The sequence below is a fragment of the Amphiprion ocellaris genome, chromosome 9 (assembly GCF_022539595.1).
Source record: "Amphiprion ocellaris isolate individual 3 ecotype Okinawa chromosome 9, ASM2253959v1, whole genome shotgun sequence".
NCBI classification, from domain to species: Eukaryota; Metazoa; Chordata; class Actinopteri; family Pomacentridae; genus Amphiprion; species Amphiprion ocellaris.
Genome location: NC_072774.1, coordinates 16,195,770 through 16,215,303, shown reverse-complemented (window position 1 = coordinate 16,215,303; position 19,534 = coordinate 16,195,770). Strand labels below are relative to the sequence as shown.

At 40.5% G+C, this 19,534-nt stretch overlaps 1 protein-coding gene across 7 annotated transcripts in view; it reads left to right on the top strand.

Moving 5' to 3' along the window:
• Positions 1-19,534, top strand: part of sema6e (sema domain, transmembrane domain (TM), and cytoplasmic domain, (semaphorin) 6E) — a 159,859-nt gene that overhangs the window by 33,190 nt on the left and 107,135 nt on the right. For 4 of the 7 annotated variants that reach the window (XM_035951320.2, XM_035951319.2, XM_023276925.3 and 1 more), the window contains exon 3: positions 10,786-10,915. The exons of 1 other annotated variant lie outside the window; for it this stretch is intronic. The gene's annotated coding sequence lies outside the window, so the exon portion shown is untranslated. Of the gene's footprint in view, positions 1-10,785; positions 10,916-19,323; positions 19,479-19,534 lie in introns of those variants that run through there. 2 more of the 7 variants (XM_035951316.2, XM_035951317.2) reach the window with 2 other exon arrangements.

Sequence of the window (19,534 nt, the reverse complement as noted above, 5' to 3'; positions counted from 1 at the left end):
TCAAAGAACACCAGGAAAACGTTCACCAGTTTGTTTTTTTTTTATTTTTAGGGCAGGTACTGATTACTAGTAATAAAGGAGGAGATAACTGACATGTATTGGTAGTAAAAATTAACAGCTTCCCCATATTTTGAAGAACACAATCTACAACACAAAATGTTGAAATGCTTTTGTTTATTCATGATTTACAGATACTTAGAGAAAACATTACAGCATTTATCCTTCAGTGCTGATTGGCCCTTAGTCGTGAGAGAGAAGGTGGAGATTACAGATAGTGAGCCAGCTGCATCAGAGCCAAAACTGCACATTTTTAAAGTAATTTAACAGAAATTAGTTGGTACAAAAAGCCTCAAAAACAAAGCAAATAATGCTGATAATCAGGAATATGATGACCATCAGATCTGCTAATGGGCCTAGGCTGATAATCTGATGACCCCTAATGCATAGATAATACTTTGTTGTTGCTGATTGTAGTGATTGTAATACTTTGATTAGCTGATCAAAAATATGATTGACTGAGTGAGGTATCTTACCTGAACTGACCACTAATGTGAAAAATTTACGCTGTTAAAGTTGGCCAGAGGCATTATGTTTCAATACAATATATCAGGAACACATAGAGGGAAGATGAACTGATTCCATAGTGGGGATCAAAGGCCACTGTAACTTCACATAACGCATTTTTGGCTAAAACTTAAGATTTCACATGCTAAATGTGACAGCATTTAACACGGATGTGAAATGGAACAGAATAAGGTAATGACATTTTATATTCAAAGTCAAAGGTGAAGTCTGCACAGACATAAATGTAAACTGCAACCTGACTGGTTAATTCTAAAACACGAGCTGGTAATTCATTTATTTTACAGCTTTGTGAAAAAAATCTGTCCCTAATTCTTAAATCATGCCCTTTCATGTATCATAGTTATTAAATATTTGTGTGTGCTCGGTGGTTGAGGTTTTAAATAACTTCCAGGTGCATGAAGATTTTCAGTGAGGCAGCAAAAGCTTTGGCTTCTGCCTATTGCATTAAACTCTTGCCATATGGGGAAACAGATTAATTGGACAATGTCTAAAATGCATTTACCATATGCTACCTGCCAGTTCTTCTTTAAGGTTTGACTGGCAGAGAATCATAATAAAGCACTCACAGACAGCACTGGTCAGCAAGACAAAGTGATGTCTCTCTCTTGGCTTTATCTTGGCAACATTAATTTTGAAAACAGCCAGACCAGTTTAAAAAGGTGGGACTCCACAATATTAAAATGAAAAGCTTGCATTATGTTGTTGTCAACATAAATAGGTTTAGGCGTGTGCTGTGAGCCAGCGGTTAAAGCAGTTCTTGGCCAGTTTCCAGACCCTTCCTAACACCCAGTATCGGTTTGCAATCGATTGCCAGTCGACTTTTTTTTTTTTAAATCCCTTTACCACACATCACTTTAAGGGTTTCTGCCAAGCAGTGTGTTGTAGCAAAACTCCTAACTTATGTATGAACATGGTGTGTAAGAGCGGCCATGACAGCTCAGTGTTCATCCAAAGGAAATGTCCAAAGTACAACAATCCAGCGCTTAATCCTGGAAATAAAACTGAACAAATTGGGTACAGAGGCAAAGGCTGTTTAGAGAGGACAAGCCAGACTAGATGACCATCTGGTCCTCACAGTGTCAGTGACCCCAACTGTCAATTTTTTTCCTTAAATAACTCTCATCTTGATTGCCAGAGCTTTTATCAGAGCCTCAGATCTTGGAAGAAAAACTCTGTTGTAAACACTGGGTTGTGCTCTTGATTACAGTTACATACTAGCGTTTGTGTGTGCGTGAGTGGAACCCATTCTAGTTGACTGTATTCATGAATTGATTGATGGTGATTTATGTGAATTAGCAAGGGAGGGATAGAGTGCTACAGCACATTGAGGTGGGAAGTGGAAGCTGTAGACTAACACTGCATTTAAGCCCAATCCAAAGCTTTGTACGTCAGTCCTTATTGTCTTTCTCAACGTAAAAAGCTCAGACTCAGATCCTCCTAGCAGAGCTCTACCCCATTTTGGCACCTCTCTAAAATGATCCCCTCCCGCCAAACCTCTTCATTATTCTCTAACAAGCCCCTCGAGTTGAAAGTGTTGCGCATTCTGGCAGTTTCAGGCATTTCTCAATAATTAAAGTGCAGGGTTAAGCAGTACTTGTTTGCCTTTTAGCTATTTATTTTTTTCTGTCCTGGATACCACTGGGACCAAAGATTGGTTCATCATATGAAGGTACGGCAGCAACATGTTCAGCCTCAGCCTCGTGTCACCACCACTGCATTTCAGCATAGAAAATGCGGCTCCTCCTGGAGGCTACCAGCGGGTGATCAAAAACTTGGCATACACCATGCCGAAATACTTTCTCTATTTCGTCTTCCCTCTTTCTTCATATTCACTGTTCATTACTGGTATATAAATAAGGAATGCAAGATCATTCAGCTGAAACTTGGCCAGGAGGGAGACTTGAGGACGTTATAATGGAGTCATTTGAATAAGAGGGCGGGTGGCTTTGTTTTCAAGGTTTTATCAGAAAACATTCCCACTCACATTTCCAGTGGATTAGACTCTTAATTGAATCCTCCCTTTAAGCAACTTTTTCATAATTCATGATGGAAGGGGATGGAAGCAATCTTTATTCTACAGCAGATGATATTCGCACGTCTCACTGTGTAATGCTATATTCATCCAAATGTCGTCTCCTTCACCCGCCTCGGCTCAGCCGTGTTTGTTTCCAGCTGCTTTCTTTCATTTTCTGTTTGCTTTCTCTCTATTTTCCCTTTGTTCTCTGCTCCCCCTGTCATCACCTTGGCAAAAACCCATTCACAGGCCCTGAAACACTTAATTGACTTTTCATTGACACGAGCTGTAATTGGCTTTTAATCACCGTTTTACATCATGTTTTGAAATTCAAATCAGCAGTGTCAGCTCAGAGAAAGGGGCCTCTTCAGTGCTTTGCCGTCATTCACTAATGCTACAAGAGGAGCGTCTCAATATTGACGCCATGCTTAACATCTTGCCCTTGCTGGCTGACTGAAGGGAAATTTCAACAAGCTGTGTTGGTGCACAAGGCCACCACTTGCAGCTCAAATCTACAGTCTGATTGACACTTGATGGAGACACATTTAGGCTGTCAGTGGCTTTGTGACAGCCAGTAGTTATGAGATGCTCATGGCCCTTTCTCAACATGGATTAAGCTCAACTGTAAGCATGTAGTACACATTGACTCATGTCCCCATTTAATGCACTCAGCTTCAAAAATCCCATCTGGAGTGTCAAAAAACTTTAATGCTGGATAAATGTTATTTGCTATTGTTTACAAAAAAGGTGTACATAACAGCTTCAAATTTTGAATTATAAATACATTTTTCAGGCTTGAAAACAGTTGTGTCAGATCCAAAACTCTGACCATGAAGGAACCAAGAAGTTCTACACATTTTCCTTCTACCCACTTTTTTTCTTATTGTTTGTGTCCTCCAACCTCGATCCAGATCTGCTGTTTTCTTCAGTGTCAAAAATAGTTGGTATTTGTGCATTAATGGTTACTGTGAAAAAGAAACTGCTATCAGTTGCTACTTGTGAAGGATATTGAGAGGGTCAAAAAATGGCGCATGCTGTCAGTGTTGTCCTCAAGTTCAACCAGTCAAGGTTGAGACTCGCACGGCAATATTTCAGGGCCACACGGATACATCCTACCTTGGAGAAGGTACTTCGCCCCCCACAAAAAATAGCCCTGAAATAGTTTCTACAGAGGTGGTTCTTGTGGTTGGACCACACACTGAAGTCCAGGCTGTCCTTAGCTAGCCTGTAAGTTCCTGCAGTAGAAAACTGCCCTCCGTATCTAACACTGTTTTGATCACCCAAAAGAATTGCTACAAATTATTTTCAAATGGAAATAAAAGAACAAATAGCATAGGATTCCCCGCAAAATAGCAGAAAATGCTTTTTTCATAATAAATGTCTTAATACATCAATGTCCTACTGGTATGCCAAATGATGGACAGCTTAATTTATCTGATAATAGCCATATAATATAATGGCAAATAGTTAAATTACCATTAACCTCTAAATATACAGAGCAAAAACTGAGCAAAAAATGCCTCTCACCCAAGAAAAAGGATCACAGTTAATACCTGCGGTCTAATTTAAGCATGCAATATGTATGTAAACACTGCTTTATGGTTTCTTTGCTGAAACTACAGGAGGTGAAATATGTATATGGGCTTATTGTAATCAATAGGCAGCATTTTTAAACGGACTGTATTTGGCAGGTAGCCACATCAGGCATGAAGATGTGTATTGCAAGCACCGGTCGATAAGTCAGGGTCAGTCTTCCACCTCCGCTCAACACTCTAAAAGCAATTCCCACGCTCTCTGCTACTGGTGGAGGAAAGATGAGAGCAGGCATGTACCCTTAGACGGCATCAGTTTTACAGTACCAAACTTCTTTTCTTTCTTCTGTTTCTTTTTTTGTTCCGACTGTGAACATAGCAGCTAAACCTGGGCACAGCTGTCCATAAACTCATAAACTTCAGGATGTCCTGTTGTTTCTTTATGCTTTGTCTGGATAGCAAACATGTCCTATCCCTTGACAGTTCCAAGCTCTGCTGCTCAGAAGCCTTTTTCTCACATTAGACAGAGCGCCACAGGAGACAAGGATTAGCATGCATAAGTGTTTTTTTTTTCACTTTTTGTCTCTCTACTTTTTACTCCCTTATCCCCTTTTTGTTATTCCACCATCAACCTTCTCTACTCTTTGTCACTTTGTGTCACTGTCTCTCTGTTTCTTTCTTTCATTTTGTCCTTTTTTACCCCTTTCTCTCCTCTGTATTCTCTTTCTCCTCTCTCTGGTGGCTGAATGATCATGAGTGACGTTTAGCAACTCTTCAGCCACCGGGAAGGCTTTGGGAGAGAGCCCGCTCTTTTTAGAGCGTCTGTGATGCTCCCCAACAAATTGTGACACTAAGACGAAACGTAAGCTGGCAGCCAGCGTGTAAACCATTCAACTCCCCAGACCTTGGACAGGTTTTTTTTCACTGCTCCATAAGACTCATTCCGTGTGCCTTTCACTCTCCCTTGGCACCCAGCTGGAGAATGTAAAAGCATTTCTCTTTTACTCCTGGACAGGGAGCAAAGGCAACCTTGAGACCTGTGAGTTATTGCACTGACAATACCTACTACTCCCATCCTGCACCGTACTCCTCTACCTTTCCTTCCTTTAAGTAAATCTCTCAAGCAAAGATTTGCCCACGGCAGTGTTGCACAAAGTTCTGGACCCTATTCTTAAGCGAAGCTTTTCATTCTGCTAACTTATGCTTCCTCAGATCCTCTCTCCTCCCATGACCTGGAAATCGTTTCCTCTCCGCCATCATGGAGGATCTTCCAATTCCTTAAGTGCATGATGTCTAAAGAGGACTATTCTGGACGAGCAGGAAAACTCAAGCATAACCTATGGCAAAGTCTTTTATCAACATTGATTCATTCTTTATTGACACAGTTTATTCTCACTGCACTAAGTTTATTGTGTTCTACAGTGATCTACAGATTAACGAGTAAACCATATGGTGAAATGCCAAATAAAGCACTGACACCTTGTGTGTGATAAGTCTGTAGACTATGCAGGATAATTTAATTTAAAGTGCAGTGGCATCACACAAAGCAGCAGTTTGTGTAAAAATGTAGCATATGTTGAACAAAAACAACTATGTGGTAAATTACTGCATGGATAACAATAATGGAAGTAAATAAATAGATTTGAATTAGTCATACCAATTAATATTGATCTACACAAAAATGATGAGATTTTAAAGGAAAAATTTAAATCGCTGAAATCACCAGCTATAATCATTCTACTATCAATTGTCTGTGTTCAACAGTTTCTTTGTAAGACTTGTATAAGCCTGTGAGAGGTTGTCCTATTTTTGCATTTGAATCTATCTATGAAACACACTGGAAGGCTTTGAAAATGTTCTTAACATTTGTTCCAGTTAGTTTGACATACAATACAGCTGTGTACCACATCATAAGTGAATGGTGTCGCTATGATCCAAGAATTTCTCATTTAGCAGCTTCAGCTGCTCTGTTCTCACGTCTCGTTCTTCAGCTCCGTAACACTTTAGTGTCAAATGATGCCTTGTCATAACTCTTAGTAGCCACTTGATGAGCTCACTTCTTCACACATCTTCAGCAACTGAGGGGCCTGCTGCTGCTCTACTCTCGGTAGCTGTTTCTGAAACATGATGCTAAGCTCTGCTAGGTAACGTTGATAGATATGTCACATCCATTGCAGCTATGATACTGATTTATTTATGACATTGATTCATTTATAGTCTACACTGCCTGACCAAAAAATAAAGTTGTTGCCACCTGGATTTAACTAAGTAAATAGGTAAGAGCCTTCCATTGGATAATTACTGCAGTGATGAATATGTTTCAGCTGGCAACAACTTATTTAACCCTAGCTGATGGAGTGAATAGCTTCTCATTTCTTAAACAACCATGTCGGAAGACGTATCCTGTGGTCATGGAAAGGATGTTAATCTGTCTCAGAAGGGTCAAATTATTGGCCTGCATCAAGCAAAGAAAACAACTAAGGAGATTTCTGAAACTACTAAAATCAGGTTAAGAACCGTCCAACACATCATTAAAACCTGGAAAAGTAGTGGTGAACCATAATTTTCCAGGAACAAATGTGGTGGTCAATCATGTGGTCTGATGAGTCCAGATTTACCCTGTTCCAAAGTGATGGGCGAATCACAGTAAGAAGAGAGACAGATGAAGTGATGCTCTCATCATGGCTAGTGCCTACAAGCCTGTGGGGGTTAGAGTTATGATCTGGGGTTGGTCAGGTTCAGCATCATTATGTTCCCAAAGAGCTGACTACCTTAATATACTGAAAGACCAGGTCTTTCCATCAGTGGAGTTCTTCTTCCATGATGGTATGGGCATGTTCCAAGATGACAATGCCAGGATTCATGGAGCTCACATTGTGACTGAGTGATTAAAGGAGCATGGAACATCATTTTCACACATGGATTGTTCTCCACAGAGTACCAACCTCAGCCCCATTGAAAAACTTTGGGATGTGCTAGAGTTAGTTAGTTAGAACTTTTAATAAAATACCAACAAAAATTAGCTTTTCATTCATTCATTTTTGACGTCCATCCCCCCACTGTTTTCCTCATTGGTCAGTCCCACTTTTCTCTTATGTTAATGCCTCTGCTTGACCATTAACACTTTCTGTTTCACTCATTTGAATAAATGCCCCCTCCCCACCTCCACACAAAAGATTATTAAAAAAACTTTTACTACTTTAGTTTTCATTTTCATTTAGCTGTCATAACTGAAACCTCTCTGAATCCCTGCTGAAAATCACAGCCCTCTTCTCACCTTAGGGATTCATTTTCCAATTTTCTTGCCCCATGTGATTCATTTTGGTTGAACTGTGAAGGAGGCAATTATTGTTTCAAGTAATTTATATTGCTTAGTATTCAGTGGTAACTCTAGGCTCATCTTTAGAGACTAAAATAACTATACATCATATAGCAGGACTACAGCAATCACAACCAGAAATGTATACTGCAACTGAATGTCCGTTTTAAAATCGTGCACACAGTGTACATTGTCACTGTTACATTATCTCATTGGTTGAGCAAACTGTCATATTAGGTGTCGGCAGGTCTTCTGTCCAACCCTTCATTACTGATGCCCCATTATCTGAATCTCTGTCCCTTTGAGGCTATGAAACCAGGCTAATAACAAGGCCTGCCATTTAAAAGGCCACAGTATTCTCAGTGTGTCATGTCTCATTACATACCACCACGATATTTGTTTACACTCCTCTGGCCTCGCAGACCTCTTATCGAGATCTGTTTCTGCAAGAGCCGTAGCAGTTGAAAAAGCCTTCATCAAAGAAATGGGTCTGAAAATTTCTACATTAAAGCAAAGTGCCATTGCAGTCTATATTTTCCTTCCTCCACTGCCCCCTCCCCGTCTTTTTTTTTTTTAAGTGAGATCAATCTTGTTTCCGCACAATTGCACAGATTGTAATCTATTCCAGCTAAAACAAAAAAATAGCTAAACTTGAAATAGAGCCATTCATCACAGAGTAAACAGCATAACAGAAGGGCTGTGAGAAGGAGCAGGAGAATGCTAAGAGAAAAGGCTTGGGGTAAAGAGAACAGAAAAGAAACTGCCGCTGCAAACGCAAACAAAACACGGCACCTTTTGCCTGACAAAAGTTCACCATTCCTTGCTCTCCTCACGAGGATGTGACATTTAAGAGGATGGTGTCTTGTTATTGCAGGCCTAATTAACATTCCACGATATGCCAGCTGGAGATGGACACCCTGCCAGTGTTGTCCCCCTTTTCACCCTCAGCCATGTTTGTCCATGAAGTTCTTCACTTTCTTTAAATGTAACTGGCTCTCAGTGACTGTTCCCTCATGCCCTGAGGTCTTTATTGTGTGACGATGCACACAGGCTCTGCCAGGGCCGTCTCAGATGTTCCGCTGTGGTCAGTGTATTTGCCATTGCCAGAGGTGTCAGGCTGTGGTAACCATAGTGACAGTGTTAGGCCTGAATTGTAGGAGGTGTCGGAGCCCTTGGGGCACCACAGATCTAACTACAAGAATCTGTCATGCTCGATGCACTTTCTTTGCCAGGTCCGTTACAGTCCTTTTGACAAATGTCAAAGAAAAGTGTCACACGCCCACAACCCTGTCTCAGTAAGCCATGCAGGAGCTGCAATAGAATCCCCTATTTGAAGAGGACATGTTTAAATGTAAAAACTTTAAAAAAAAAAAAAAACCAAAAAAAACACATTTATGCCATTTTAGGTACTTTTTTTGGATCTTGTATTATAATTTACTATGACTATTGGCACTGCTCATGTAATTATTCACTAGTTATTTCACTACTATTTTAAGGTGCAAACTACTCGCTGCATTTTTAAGGAGGTGTAGCAGTGGCTTCCTCTCAGAAATGACCACAGAGATGATATTTAAAACAGTAAAACCTTTCATAATATGGCTACAGGCTGATTCACTGTTAAGAGAATCAGATTTTTTAATTATGTAATGCTGTGTCCTACGCAGCAGACATTAATTTAAAGACGGATTTCAAATGACTTGTTACACAAAGTTCAAATTTCCTCAAAATACAAGACATGTCATCAATAATGCTTCCTCTTTTTTTGATCTTTTATAATGCGTCTTGTTTGTATTAAAAATGTTACAGTTTTAATCAAAGAGATCTATATTCACTCACTCTCCATCACTGCTCTCCACAAGCAGCTGATAAATTTAGTCTTTGGGCCCAAGGAGTTGTATGACAAGCAGGACGGTAAGCACAGAGCTGAAAGAAAAGACATTGCAGACAACAAAGGCAGCAAGAATATTGGATTTGTGAAGTGCATTTTTGTTCTTTGTTGGTACACGTGCTGCTCTGTTGAGTTCTAACTTAAGCCTAAAATGTCTCAACCTTATTTTTGCATGAAACATTAGAAGCATTCAGAGAACCCTCTGTTTTTTGACGAAAAAAGAACTACATGAAGCAGAATGTGGGCAGCTGCAGCAAAGAAAAGAACAATCAGAATAAAGGCTGTAGAGTTCCTGGCCCTATTCAGAGAACAGGAGGAGGGTTCAATTTTTCCTGTTGTTAGTCTTTTCAGGAAAAAAATGCACCAGAGTTGTTTTTTTGTACCTAACAATTTCCTGATCATAGGCAATAAATTGTTGTAGACTAGATATGAAAAGAACTGAAGTCCCTCTCTTTACCAAATTATAATTGATAGAGTTGATTATCTAAAAATGTGGATATATTCTGCTTTGTTCAGTTGCTTTCTGTGTGGCAAACCGTGATTCACACTAATTCCCACAGCGATCTTTAAACCTTAACTAAATGATACGGCATGAAGCTGTATACCAAAATTCATTCCAAATCTCTAAACTAATCAAAAAATACACCAAATAAATATGCCTCCTCCTGGTTTCAGTAAGCATGTGTGTGCTGTATTGTGATTTATTCATCACCTCAGTGTTTGGCTGCTTATCAGCAGTGCAGGCAAGTATTGAGCTTGCGGAGATGACAGAATTTGCAGGACTTGCTGTGCCGGGCTGAATCTCTGAGCCTGGAACAATAGACGATGAAAATGAGAGTGGCAGCGCAGGGTTGGGGGGTGTTGTCACTCGTGTGAAAGATAGATGCCACACAGAGCATGGGCTGAAAGTGGGACAGCTCTCAGAAGAACAACACAGAGACGTGGGGCCAAGATACCAAATAGCCTCAGAATCAGCAGTCTGAGGAGATCTTTCAAGGACTGATTCAGCAGTCCTCTCTGTGTTTCAGTGTTCAAGACATGCCAGTCTGATAAATAATAAGCGTGAGCTGTTTGGTTTTGATGTTTTGGGGCCCTCCCTTGCTGTCAGTGCAAATGAAACTCCAATTTAGATAGTGTACTTCTGTGCATTTGCACTTCTTACTGTAGGTGGAGTTTCCTCCCACTGGCAGTAAATTCCAGTGACATTTCATCGTCTTTGATATCCTTGATTGTGTACTCCACCTCAACGAATACACAGCCTCCGAGTCTGTGCGGGTCTCTGTGGACTGTCTCCACTGATCAATTCCTCAGCCCATCTGTCTGCCAGGCTTATTCACAGGGCCGCACCGTAGGCGAGACGAACTCTCGCAGCAGGAGTCTTCATTAAACCGATCCTCCCTACTGCCTCCTCCCCGCTTCCCCCTCCCCCTCTTATATCTCTCCGCAGGCCTGGAGAAAGTTAATGAGAAGATTCGATCAGCTGGCACCCCCCCCCAGCTTCCTCAACTCCATCCCCTTATCCATACCATTGTCTTCCTCCAGTGTCAGCGTTGACTTCTTCACATAGTTGGACAGCGGTGAGTCCACACCTGCATACACCTCCAGGATAAACCTCAGCTCTCTTTAATTGGGGTCAGATCAGTTTGTTTGGTGCATAACCTACCACATGACTGAAGGTTCAGCTTTCACTACAGCAATATTGAAATAGCTTGGTTGGGTCAATAACTGCTTTAGTTTAAATGTAGTAGTAGAGAGAGGTGATTGATTCATAGTAAATATGGTTTCTTACTGTATGTTATCGAAAAACTTTGCTTACAATTGTTAAACTGACATGGGAAGCCACACTATCCAGATGTATCTTATCTGTGATCAGTTCAGTTTGATGACCAATACAATAGCTTTGACTATTAAATTATATTATTCCACACAGCAAGTAAAGCATTAGCTCTGTGGAAAAGAAAATAAATGTCTGTTCTTTACCCTGAATGTCTTGTGTCAGTGGAGGTTGTGTTTGTTCAAGACACCACTGTAAAACACTACCATAAACCTTGATCTGGAGCTACAGCTTCATGTTACTTTGTATGCACAAAAATATAACACTGGTTTCTATCAGTGTTTGCTTCTTGCCAATATCCAAGTTTAAATGTTAGAAACAGTATTGGAGGCCAAAAAGTAGGAATGATACATCCCTAGTGAATAGTAGTCTATTTTCATCTAAATCGTTTTACAGAGGGTTTTTCACCTTGGCAAAGATAAATGTTTGCAGACAGTTTTTAATACAAAGCAATTTTTTGTTGTGTGGATGGATAAACTTAAAGATCCACAAACAATTATCAAATACATTAGCAACTTCAGCCCAAAAAACATCTGCATCAGTATTGAAAAAAAAACTGTCCCATCACAACAACTGTCTTTTGAATTCTTTCCTACCTGCTGCTGTGCTGTGCTGTGTGGGAGGTGGGGGGTGATAGTGTGGCTCAGTTGGTCTGCCAGAGAAATGGATTTGCAGTGATGGATGGCACCAGTAGCACTGTACAGGTCTCAGCCTGTTGCTGATTCACAGCTTTAAACTAATTTTGTGGGCACAGCGGAGCCGTTGTGCTTTGTGCCCCAGCTCGGGACCTGGCTCATCCAACAGCCCTGCTGAAGCTTGCATGCCAATTACCCCCCAACCCCTCCCCTACTTTTGCCAAGAAGAGAAGGCCAAGCAAGAAAATACAAGTATTTACACATTTGCTGAAGCAAACGCTTTGCTTTCATGCCCTTGTTATTCAGTAGCATAGGTAGCAGATACTGTCACTGTGTGGTATCCTATGGAAGAGCCCTGAGTTAATTTAATTAAACCCATCGTGGTAATTCTCCTTTCCTGTAAAGATTTCTAGCAAAAGTGTATATCTTTCATAGGGGTAGTTTCTGCTTGATTCACCACATCTTGGATGTTTGACATCTTCTTTTGCTTTGTTTTTTATTTATAAGTAGTGTGTGGGCCTGAGATCTGTCTTGGACTGTTAGGGTCACTGCACACTCTTTACCGTGTGTATGCTTTGGAGAGTGATGTGAAAACTAAACTGAAGAAAGGTCAAAAAGTAGCTTTTGGTGGTAGAAATAATTTCAGTCAAGATACTTTCTATCACATTTTTAATTTTTCATAAACAGTTGCACTTTGAACAGATATGGCTGTGGTTAGAGGTTTGGCAGTGCGTTACATGAAATGTATCACATTCAAAATCTGCATTACAGCAAAAAACAGTAATTTGTTTTTCAGGGTGTGATATTATGACATTTAGCCTTTATACACTTATGCTTGCACTTAGTATTCTCTCTGCTTCCACTATTTTCTTAAGGCTTTTAGCTTGCCCCCTCCACTTTTAGTGGAGGGGGCAAGTCCCTCATGACATAAGCTTCTGGTACAGTAGTTGAAGCTAAGAAAGGATTGTGAAGTTACACCTGGATTCAGCTCAGTAGGTTGTAATGGGGAGAGCGCATGCATGTGTTTAAGGAAAAGGCTAATCCTTTTACATTGTTAGATGCCATCACTTTGTGATGCTTAGCTTGTTTTTATGTAGGGATTTAATTTACTCGTGTGGCACAACAACCACAGAGAATGAGCATAAATTGGTTTCAATCAAGGTTCTTTTAGTCATAGCGAGTAAACCTAAACGGCTTAAAGGCATGTTTGTTATGTTTTGGGCTATGTATAATTATAGTTGTGCATGATTGTGTCTGACTCCAATCTCCATATGATTGCTTTGCATTATTGTGTATTTAAATTACCCTGTGAGAATTTTGACTTAAGGCCCTTTCAGACTGGCAAGTGACAACAGCAGCAGCTGCCACTTACTTTGCATGGCTCTCACCAGAATTACACAGCAGTCTGCTCTGTATCCAGCAGCAACATTTTGACATGGTCTAACTTCAGCTTAAAATGAGGAAAAATGTGCTTGCTCATGGTTCTCCACCCCCTTAGCCCCTCTATGTTCTCTGGTCAGTAATGTCCTGCTGAAAAAATATCAAAGTGATGCTGTGACGTTCATTCATTGGCTGGAACATTAAAAGGTTAATCTGCTAATGATCAATAATCAATGTTACTCTGTCAAAAAGTTGTGGGTTTGCAAGAGATTGAATCACAACTCCTTTTCAGACATGTACTTCTTTTCATTAATCTTACAACATCTGAACATGTTGGTTTCATGTATGAATGAGCACTTTGGTAACCTTTCCATAAAAGTCACAACAACAGTCTTTCTGGGTCAGACCTAGTAACATTTCCATATCACTTTCAACGCAGCATGTCTGAACTGCATGTAGCCGTGTTACCAGATAGGCAAGTGCAGACTTCAAGCTGTTTTTAGAAGTCTCTCTGAGTTTAATACACATCTGCAGCATCAAACAGCAGCTAGATCCATATGAGCGTCTCCAAAGCAAGAGAGTTGCTTGCGTTTACATATGTGGAACTTCATTTGTAATTATATTTTATTCTTGATATGGACACACATTCGATTACAATCCAACACCAAATACACTTTGTCACATCAGGTCTCTCTAAACGCAGCAACGAGGAACATGACTGTAAAAGCAGCTTAAATTTAAATGACAGAAAAACATTACTTCAACAGATTGATAATTCTAGGCATGTTGCACATTCCATGTCTCAAATAAGGACTTTACAAGAACTGGTGACATCATCAGGGTCAATTGAATTTAAATCGCAATTTTTCACCTTTATGTGTAAAACTGGATATCGCCTTTAATGCTCGGACACCAGTCGACATGAAAGTTGGGTGAGCAATGCAGATTTCGCTGCCAGCAATCGTTTGTCACAGTGGTAAAATGTCTTTTGGTGGATTTATCCTTTAACTTTGGTAAAACAACCCAGTCTCTGAGGACACTGTTTATTGATGGCCTGTCGTGATGCAGGTAGTGTTAGTAAGGTGATACGAACATTAAAGTGACAGTATTGTTCTGCTTATATCTCTCTGCGACCCCCCCAAAAAAAACTCCCTAGCCATCTCATCTCTCCTCCCCCTTTAGAAACAGACATAGGAATTCATGGCAACAGTGTGTGACCTGGGACCTGTTTGGGTCTGTAATGCATTAAGATGAATGCAGCCATCCCACTGTCAGATGATGAATTGCAGGCTGCAGGGGAGGCTCTCCGCTATGTAAAAGAGGCGCTTGCAGACATGGCACTTTCATCAATCAGAAGGAGGACTGCTGTAATGTTGTTACACTGCAGAAAGAAGAACAGTCTCTGTTTATATGCAGCAGACAGACCTGGACAGAGACCCTTTCTCTGTTTGGATAATGATTTTCTCCCTCTGTGTTGTAAGAAACGTGACTTGGGTGCATTATCGAAACATTTAGGCAGATAAAGTCCTTGTTTTGGGCTTCATTCAGAATGATGCCACCATGTAATCAGCTGTCCTCACACAGGTGTAATGTTGCCTTATCTGCCCTACAATTTTCTCATTTTACTCAGACTGCAGTATCAAGGTCTCAATTAAAGTGACATCCGGGATCTCACATTCACACTTTTTTTTTTTTTTTTAAACAAAACCCAGCAGAGCTTCCTGACAGTGAGCCCACAGCTGCTTAGTCAACACTTCAGAAGTCCTAGAGATGATTTTGGGGAAGGTGCAATGCCCCTGGTGGAGTGACGGCAGGTTGCAGCAGACTCAGCCAGCTCCAGGGAGATGAGAGCAGCAGAGGGGTTTTCAGGCAAATATGGGTGAACAAAGCAAATGTCATACCCAGGTTATAGGCACAGAAAGCAAAAGATATGAGATGGGTTTTTTTTGTAGATTTTTAGTCCTTTTTTCCTTACCATTTTCTTTTTTCTGCTGTTGTTTGCAAGGCATCCGCATTTTGATATAAGATACAATATCATTTACAATTTGGTTGGGAATATCTACATTCATCTCAAGTGTGTGTTGCAGTTAGAATGTTATAGCTTCATTTTTTTTAAAATTTATCATTGATTTGTTTTTAAAAAGTCATTTTATTTGACTTTGAAATGCCAAGTATTCAAAGTTGTTACAAAAGTTTGGTCGCATTTTCCTGTGGTTCCACTTTGATTTGAAATTTTGTGATCTAATTTTAGAGTGTGTTTTGTTCATTTAACATTCTTTATTGTACTTTATTATCTTAGGAATGTGGTTTATATTTGTTTAAAGGCACTGGAAACGTACAGCATATGATCAGCAACTTCGATGCCACTTTGGAGCTAGTATCATATTGATACTCAACCCAACGCGAATGATAAATATTGTTACTGAAGCATTATATTCTCTAAAAATAGCACTTTAATGTAGATGACAGGATCTGATGATTCTGCTGCTTTTTTTTGTGAGTTGCTGATACCTTCCCAGAGCCTACCATATCTCTACCACTCTGTCTCACTCGTCTCTGCCTTCATGTCGCTATCCTCTCATTCTCTCTGCGTGTGGTCGTTGAGTTGTGGCAGTTGTTGCGGCAGGAGGTGTGGTGTAACCCCGGCTGTTTTGGCAGATAAGCTGCAGCCTGCCCACCTGCTTCCCCGCTGCTCGTCAGCCAAATAGGACTCGCACTGTCACCAGCATTCATTCAACGGCGGGAGGTTGCCACCTCAACGGATCCAACGCAACCGCCTCACCGCTTCTAATTTTCATGCCTGAAAACAACAAAGAGCATCCAAATCTCTTGGAAACAAACAGCAAAAGTCTCCAAAGAATTAAACCATTGATTGGTTAAATTGCTCCTGGAGTCAGTTTGAGATGAATTATTAATTTACTTTCATTTGGCCTTTATTTCACCTGTTGAGATTAAAGTATATTCAAGCATATTCAAGAACTCTGGCCATAAATTCATAATTATAAGTTCCAAATGTTTGTATTTGTATTTCATCCTTGGTTCTGTCTTTTTCGTTAGAGCATACTGTTAGTTGATATGGTTTTGCATGGAGTTGATGGTGTCCATCAAGTTCCCAGATCTCCAGATGGTCTGATTTATGAAGACATTCTAAATGTAACTACCCATATTCTGTTTTGCAGCTCTTTACAGGCAGACAAAAGTGACAAATTGTCACACTTGAGAAGGTGGAATCAGCAAATATTAGTTACCAAAAAAGAGTAAACTAAGTTTGTCGCCAGTTCATTTTCTGGTTGCTAATTGATGGCTAAATGTGTCACTTTAAAATTAGATTTTTTTTTTACCAGGGTCAGCAAAGCTTATAGCTTGAATTTTACTACATCCGTCAGGGAGCAACAGTTTGACTTGCTTTACTTGTGCACTTTTATTTACAAGGCCCTTGCTTAAGACCCTATCTTAATTCAGACAATTTAGAACTAACATTTTTTGAGTGAAATTGGATGCTAGCGGCCATTCCACTCTGAGACTGACCATCAAATGCCATTTTGCAAATACTGACTGTATAGGCATATACCTGTAAGGCACTCTTGTGCATGAGGCCTTTAGTGCAGTGATTCCCTTTAATTGATTTGTTACTGCACTAATGATGGTTATAACATCGAGTTGTCTTTTTTGATGATCCAATCATCGTAGCTGTCAGAGAGGCACTCCCTCCCCTGGGCGCTCACCGCATATGCTGGTGTGTCCTGAGCTGTGAAAGCGAGTATGAAAGCCAGTTGCACGTTGGTAGATTTACAGCTCCGAGTCGAGCAGAAGGAGCTATATTTCTGTGCCTTGAGCCAAGGAAGCGATTGCCTGGTGAAAAGCGGCATGGTAAAGGTCAATAAACAGTGGCTAGGTTATTGTGTGGCAGATTGAAAAGGAAATTATTTTGTGGCGGAGGCAGGGAGGTGTGTGTGTTTGCATGTACTGTTTTTATGTGTGAGACTATGTGTCGAGTCACAGCCCTGTGCCCTGTTCTTTCCGTTAAGGGTTTCTCTTGGCAGTGAGTCTTCCAGCTGACCTGTCAGTGTTAGTCTGCCTACAGGGCTGTGAAATGACCCACCACAGGGCTCACCTGGGGCCCTGCAACCTCTTTCAGCTGTTCCCTTCACATTGTCGCTCCCTAACTATGTTTTATTCTTTTACCCTCCTCACATTTTTGCTACTTTATATTCACTTGCACACCTCATTCACGCACTCTTTTCACGCTCTTACATAGGCAGAATCGCTTACTTTCTCTTTTCTCTCCCGAGACTTAGTGTTTCCTGTTTGGATCATGTTTGCAAGGCTTCAATAAGAATCACTTAATGAAGTGAGAGAAGAGAGACAGACCCCTGTTTTTTCATACACTACAGAAAATGTTCCAGGAATCGGAGCAAAGTATCTCAACAGCCCGTCTTGCTTTCTGTGGTTTTTGGCCATGTCTGATACTCTTCTATTTTGTAAAAAGTGAGAATGCCAAGTTTTTCCTTTTTGTTTTCTCTATCTCCTGCAGTAAATAGATTCCCTTATTCTCACAATACCCTGTACATGTCCTTTCGTGCCTGCAAGTTTGAGGGTTCAAGTGGTTTTTCAATTTGTGTGCTTGATTCTTGGAGAACATTCACGCTGATCTGGTCCAACACACCGGAGCACTGTACTTTTTCTCTGATGGTAAAGAGATGGATGATGGAAAGAGATTGATGCTGATGGCGCGGATATCAGTCAGGCTGACAAATGGCAGCCCCAAACTTGGAAAGCCATTACCAAACTGAGGCAGGAGTGAAGCCCAGCCAATCCCCACTGATTTCCGTGAGTCTCCTTTCCAAAGCGCAGGCCTCTGCCAGGCCACGACATGGCGGTGGGTGTAAGCATCACCTCATGTCCCTTCTGGCCTGCGCTGCTACCAGCCAGCATGTTGACATAGGGCTGAGCCTCAATCATTAATGAACAAACCCTCCAAAGAAACATGAAGGGGTCGAGCCATCTTTTCATTTAACCGTCATGACTCATGCAGTTGGCAAAGTACTCTGTGGGAGTGGAAAATAAGGGCTTTGACTGGCATTATGTATTTACCGCTCAGTGTTTACAGTTTGTTCACACTGATGTCATGATTCAGATTTAATTTGGACTAAGTAAAGCAAGGTTTTTGAAATAAGTGTGCTGAATTAGAGGATCTGTGAAGCCAGAGTTGTTGCAGTTTGATATTTTTTCTCCTCCTTACTGCTCTATTTTTAAACGGGTCTTCTGCTCCTGCTGGACATGTGCCAGTTTGGAATCATTTCGATTTTGAATCTGATTTTCACTGCATGGATTATGCAGAACAGCTTTTTTGAGCTTCTCTTACAAAAGCAGGTGAGAGGTTAGCTATTTTTTTTGGCTTTGACTGAGCGCCACAGAGAAGAAAATGTGTGATAGACATCAGTAAGTGCTGTTTTTTTTTCTTATTGTCTTTGTTTTAGCAGCTGCTTTTGTAAAGGAAATATAATTTTTTGTTCAAACAGGAATAAAGAGTCAGTTGGGAGGGAGGGCAGATGGGGAGAGAAATATTACCTTGAGTAAACGCTGTGCAAGAACTCGTCTACTGCACTTACTGTAAAGTAACACTAAATATACTAAAGGATGATTGCAGGGATGTCTTGGAAATCATTTCTGATTTTGTAACTTTCCTTCAAAAATGACATTAGCAAAAATGTGAATCAACGCACTATAAATATTGACTGAATAACCCGACCACCAATTTACATTTTATTAATAAAAGAGTCGGCTAGAATTACACAGGCAGTGGTTGTTTGAAGAGTAAGTTCAGACAACAGTGCTTTGAAACGCTTGTAGAAGATATGGCAGTTTGGATGCAGAAAAGACTCGCAAATTTCCCCTATAGATGAAGACGAAACTGGCATCATTTCAGAGAGTGGTTTTAGCAAGCCTGTAAACAAAGCAGATACTGAAATGTCTGATGTTCTAGCTGAAAGTAGCTACTTCATCCTGGCAGACTGTGCTTGAGTGTGTTTTGGAATTTGACACTCTTTTGTTAAGCAGCACAGTGACAGACAGGTAGGGGAGAGAATGCCACTCTACAGGAAATGTCATGATATATATGTGGAGATGGTGTACGGAATGCGGGCCAGCTCTTCCTCAAACCACCCATTTGTTGATGAGGGACAGAAGAAAGCTCTAAAACCAGAAAGAAAACTGCCTTATTTCAATAAACCTTTGGACTTAAACAAGCTTTTGTGCTTTTACTTGACACCAGCATGGAAAGGGAAATGAGTAAGTAATTATTTCTATTTTCTATTTTTCTCTGTCTTAAACATTGTCTGTAACTC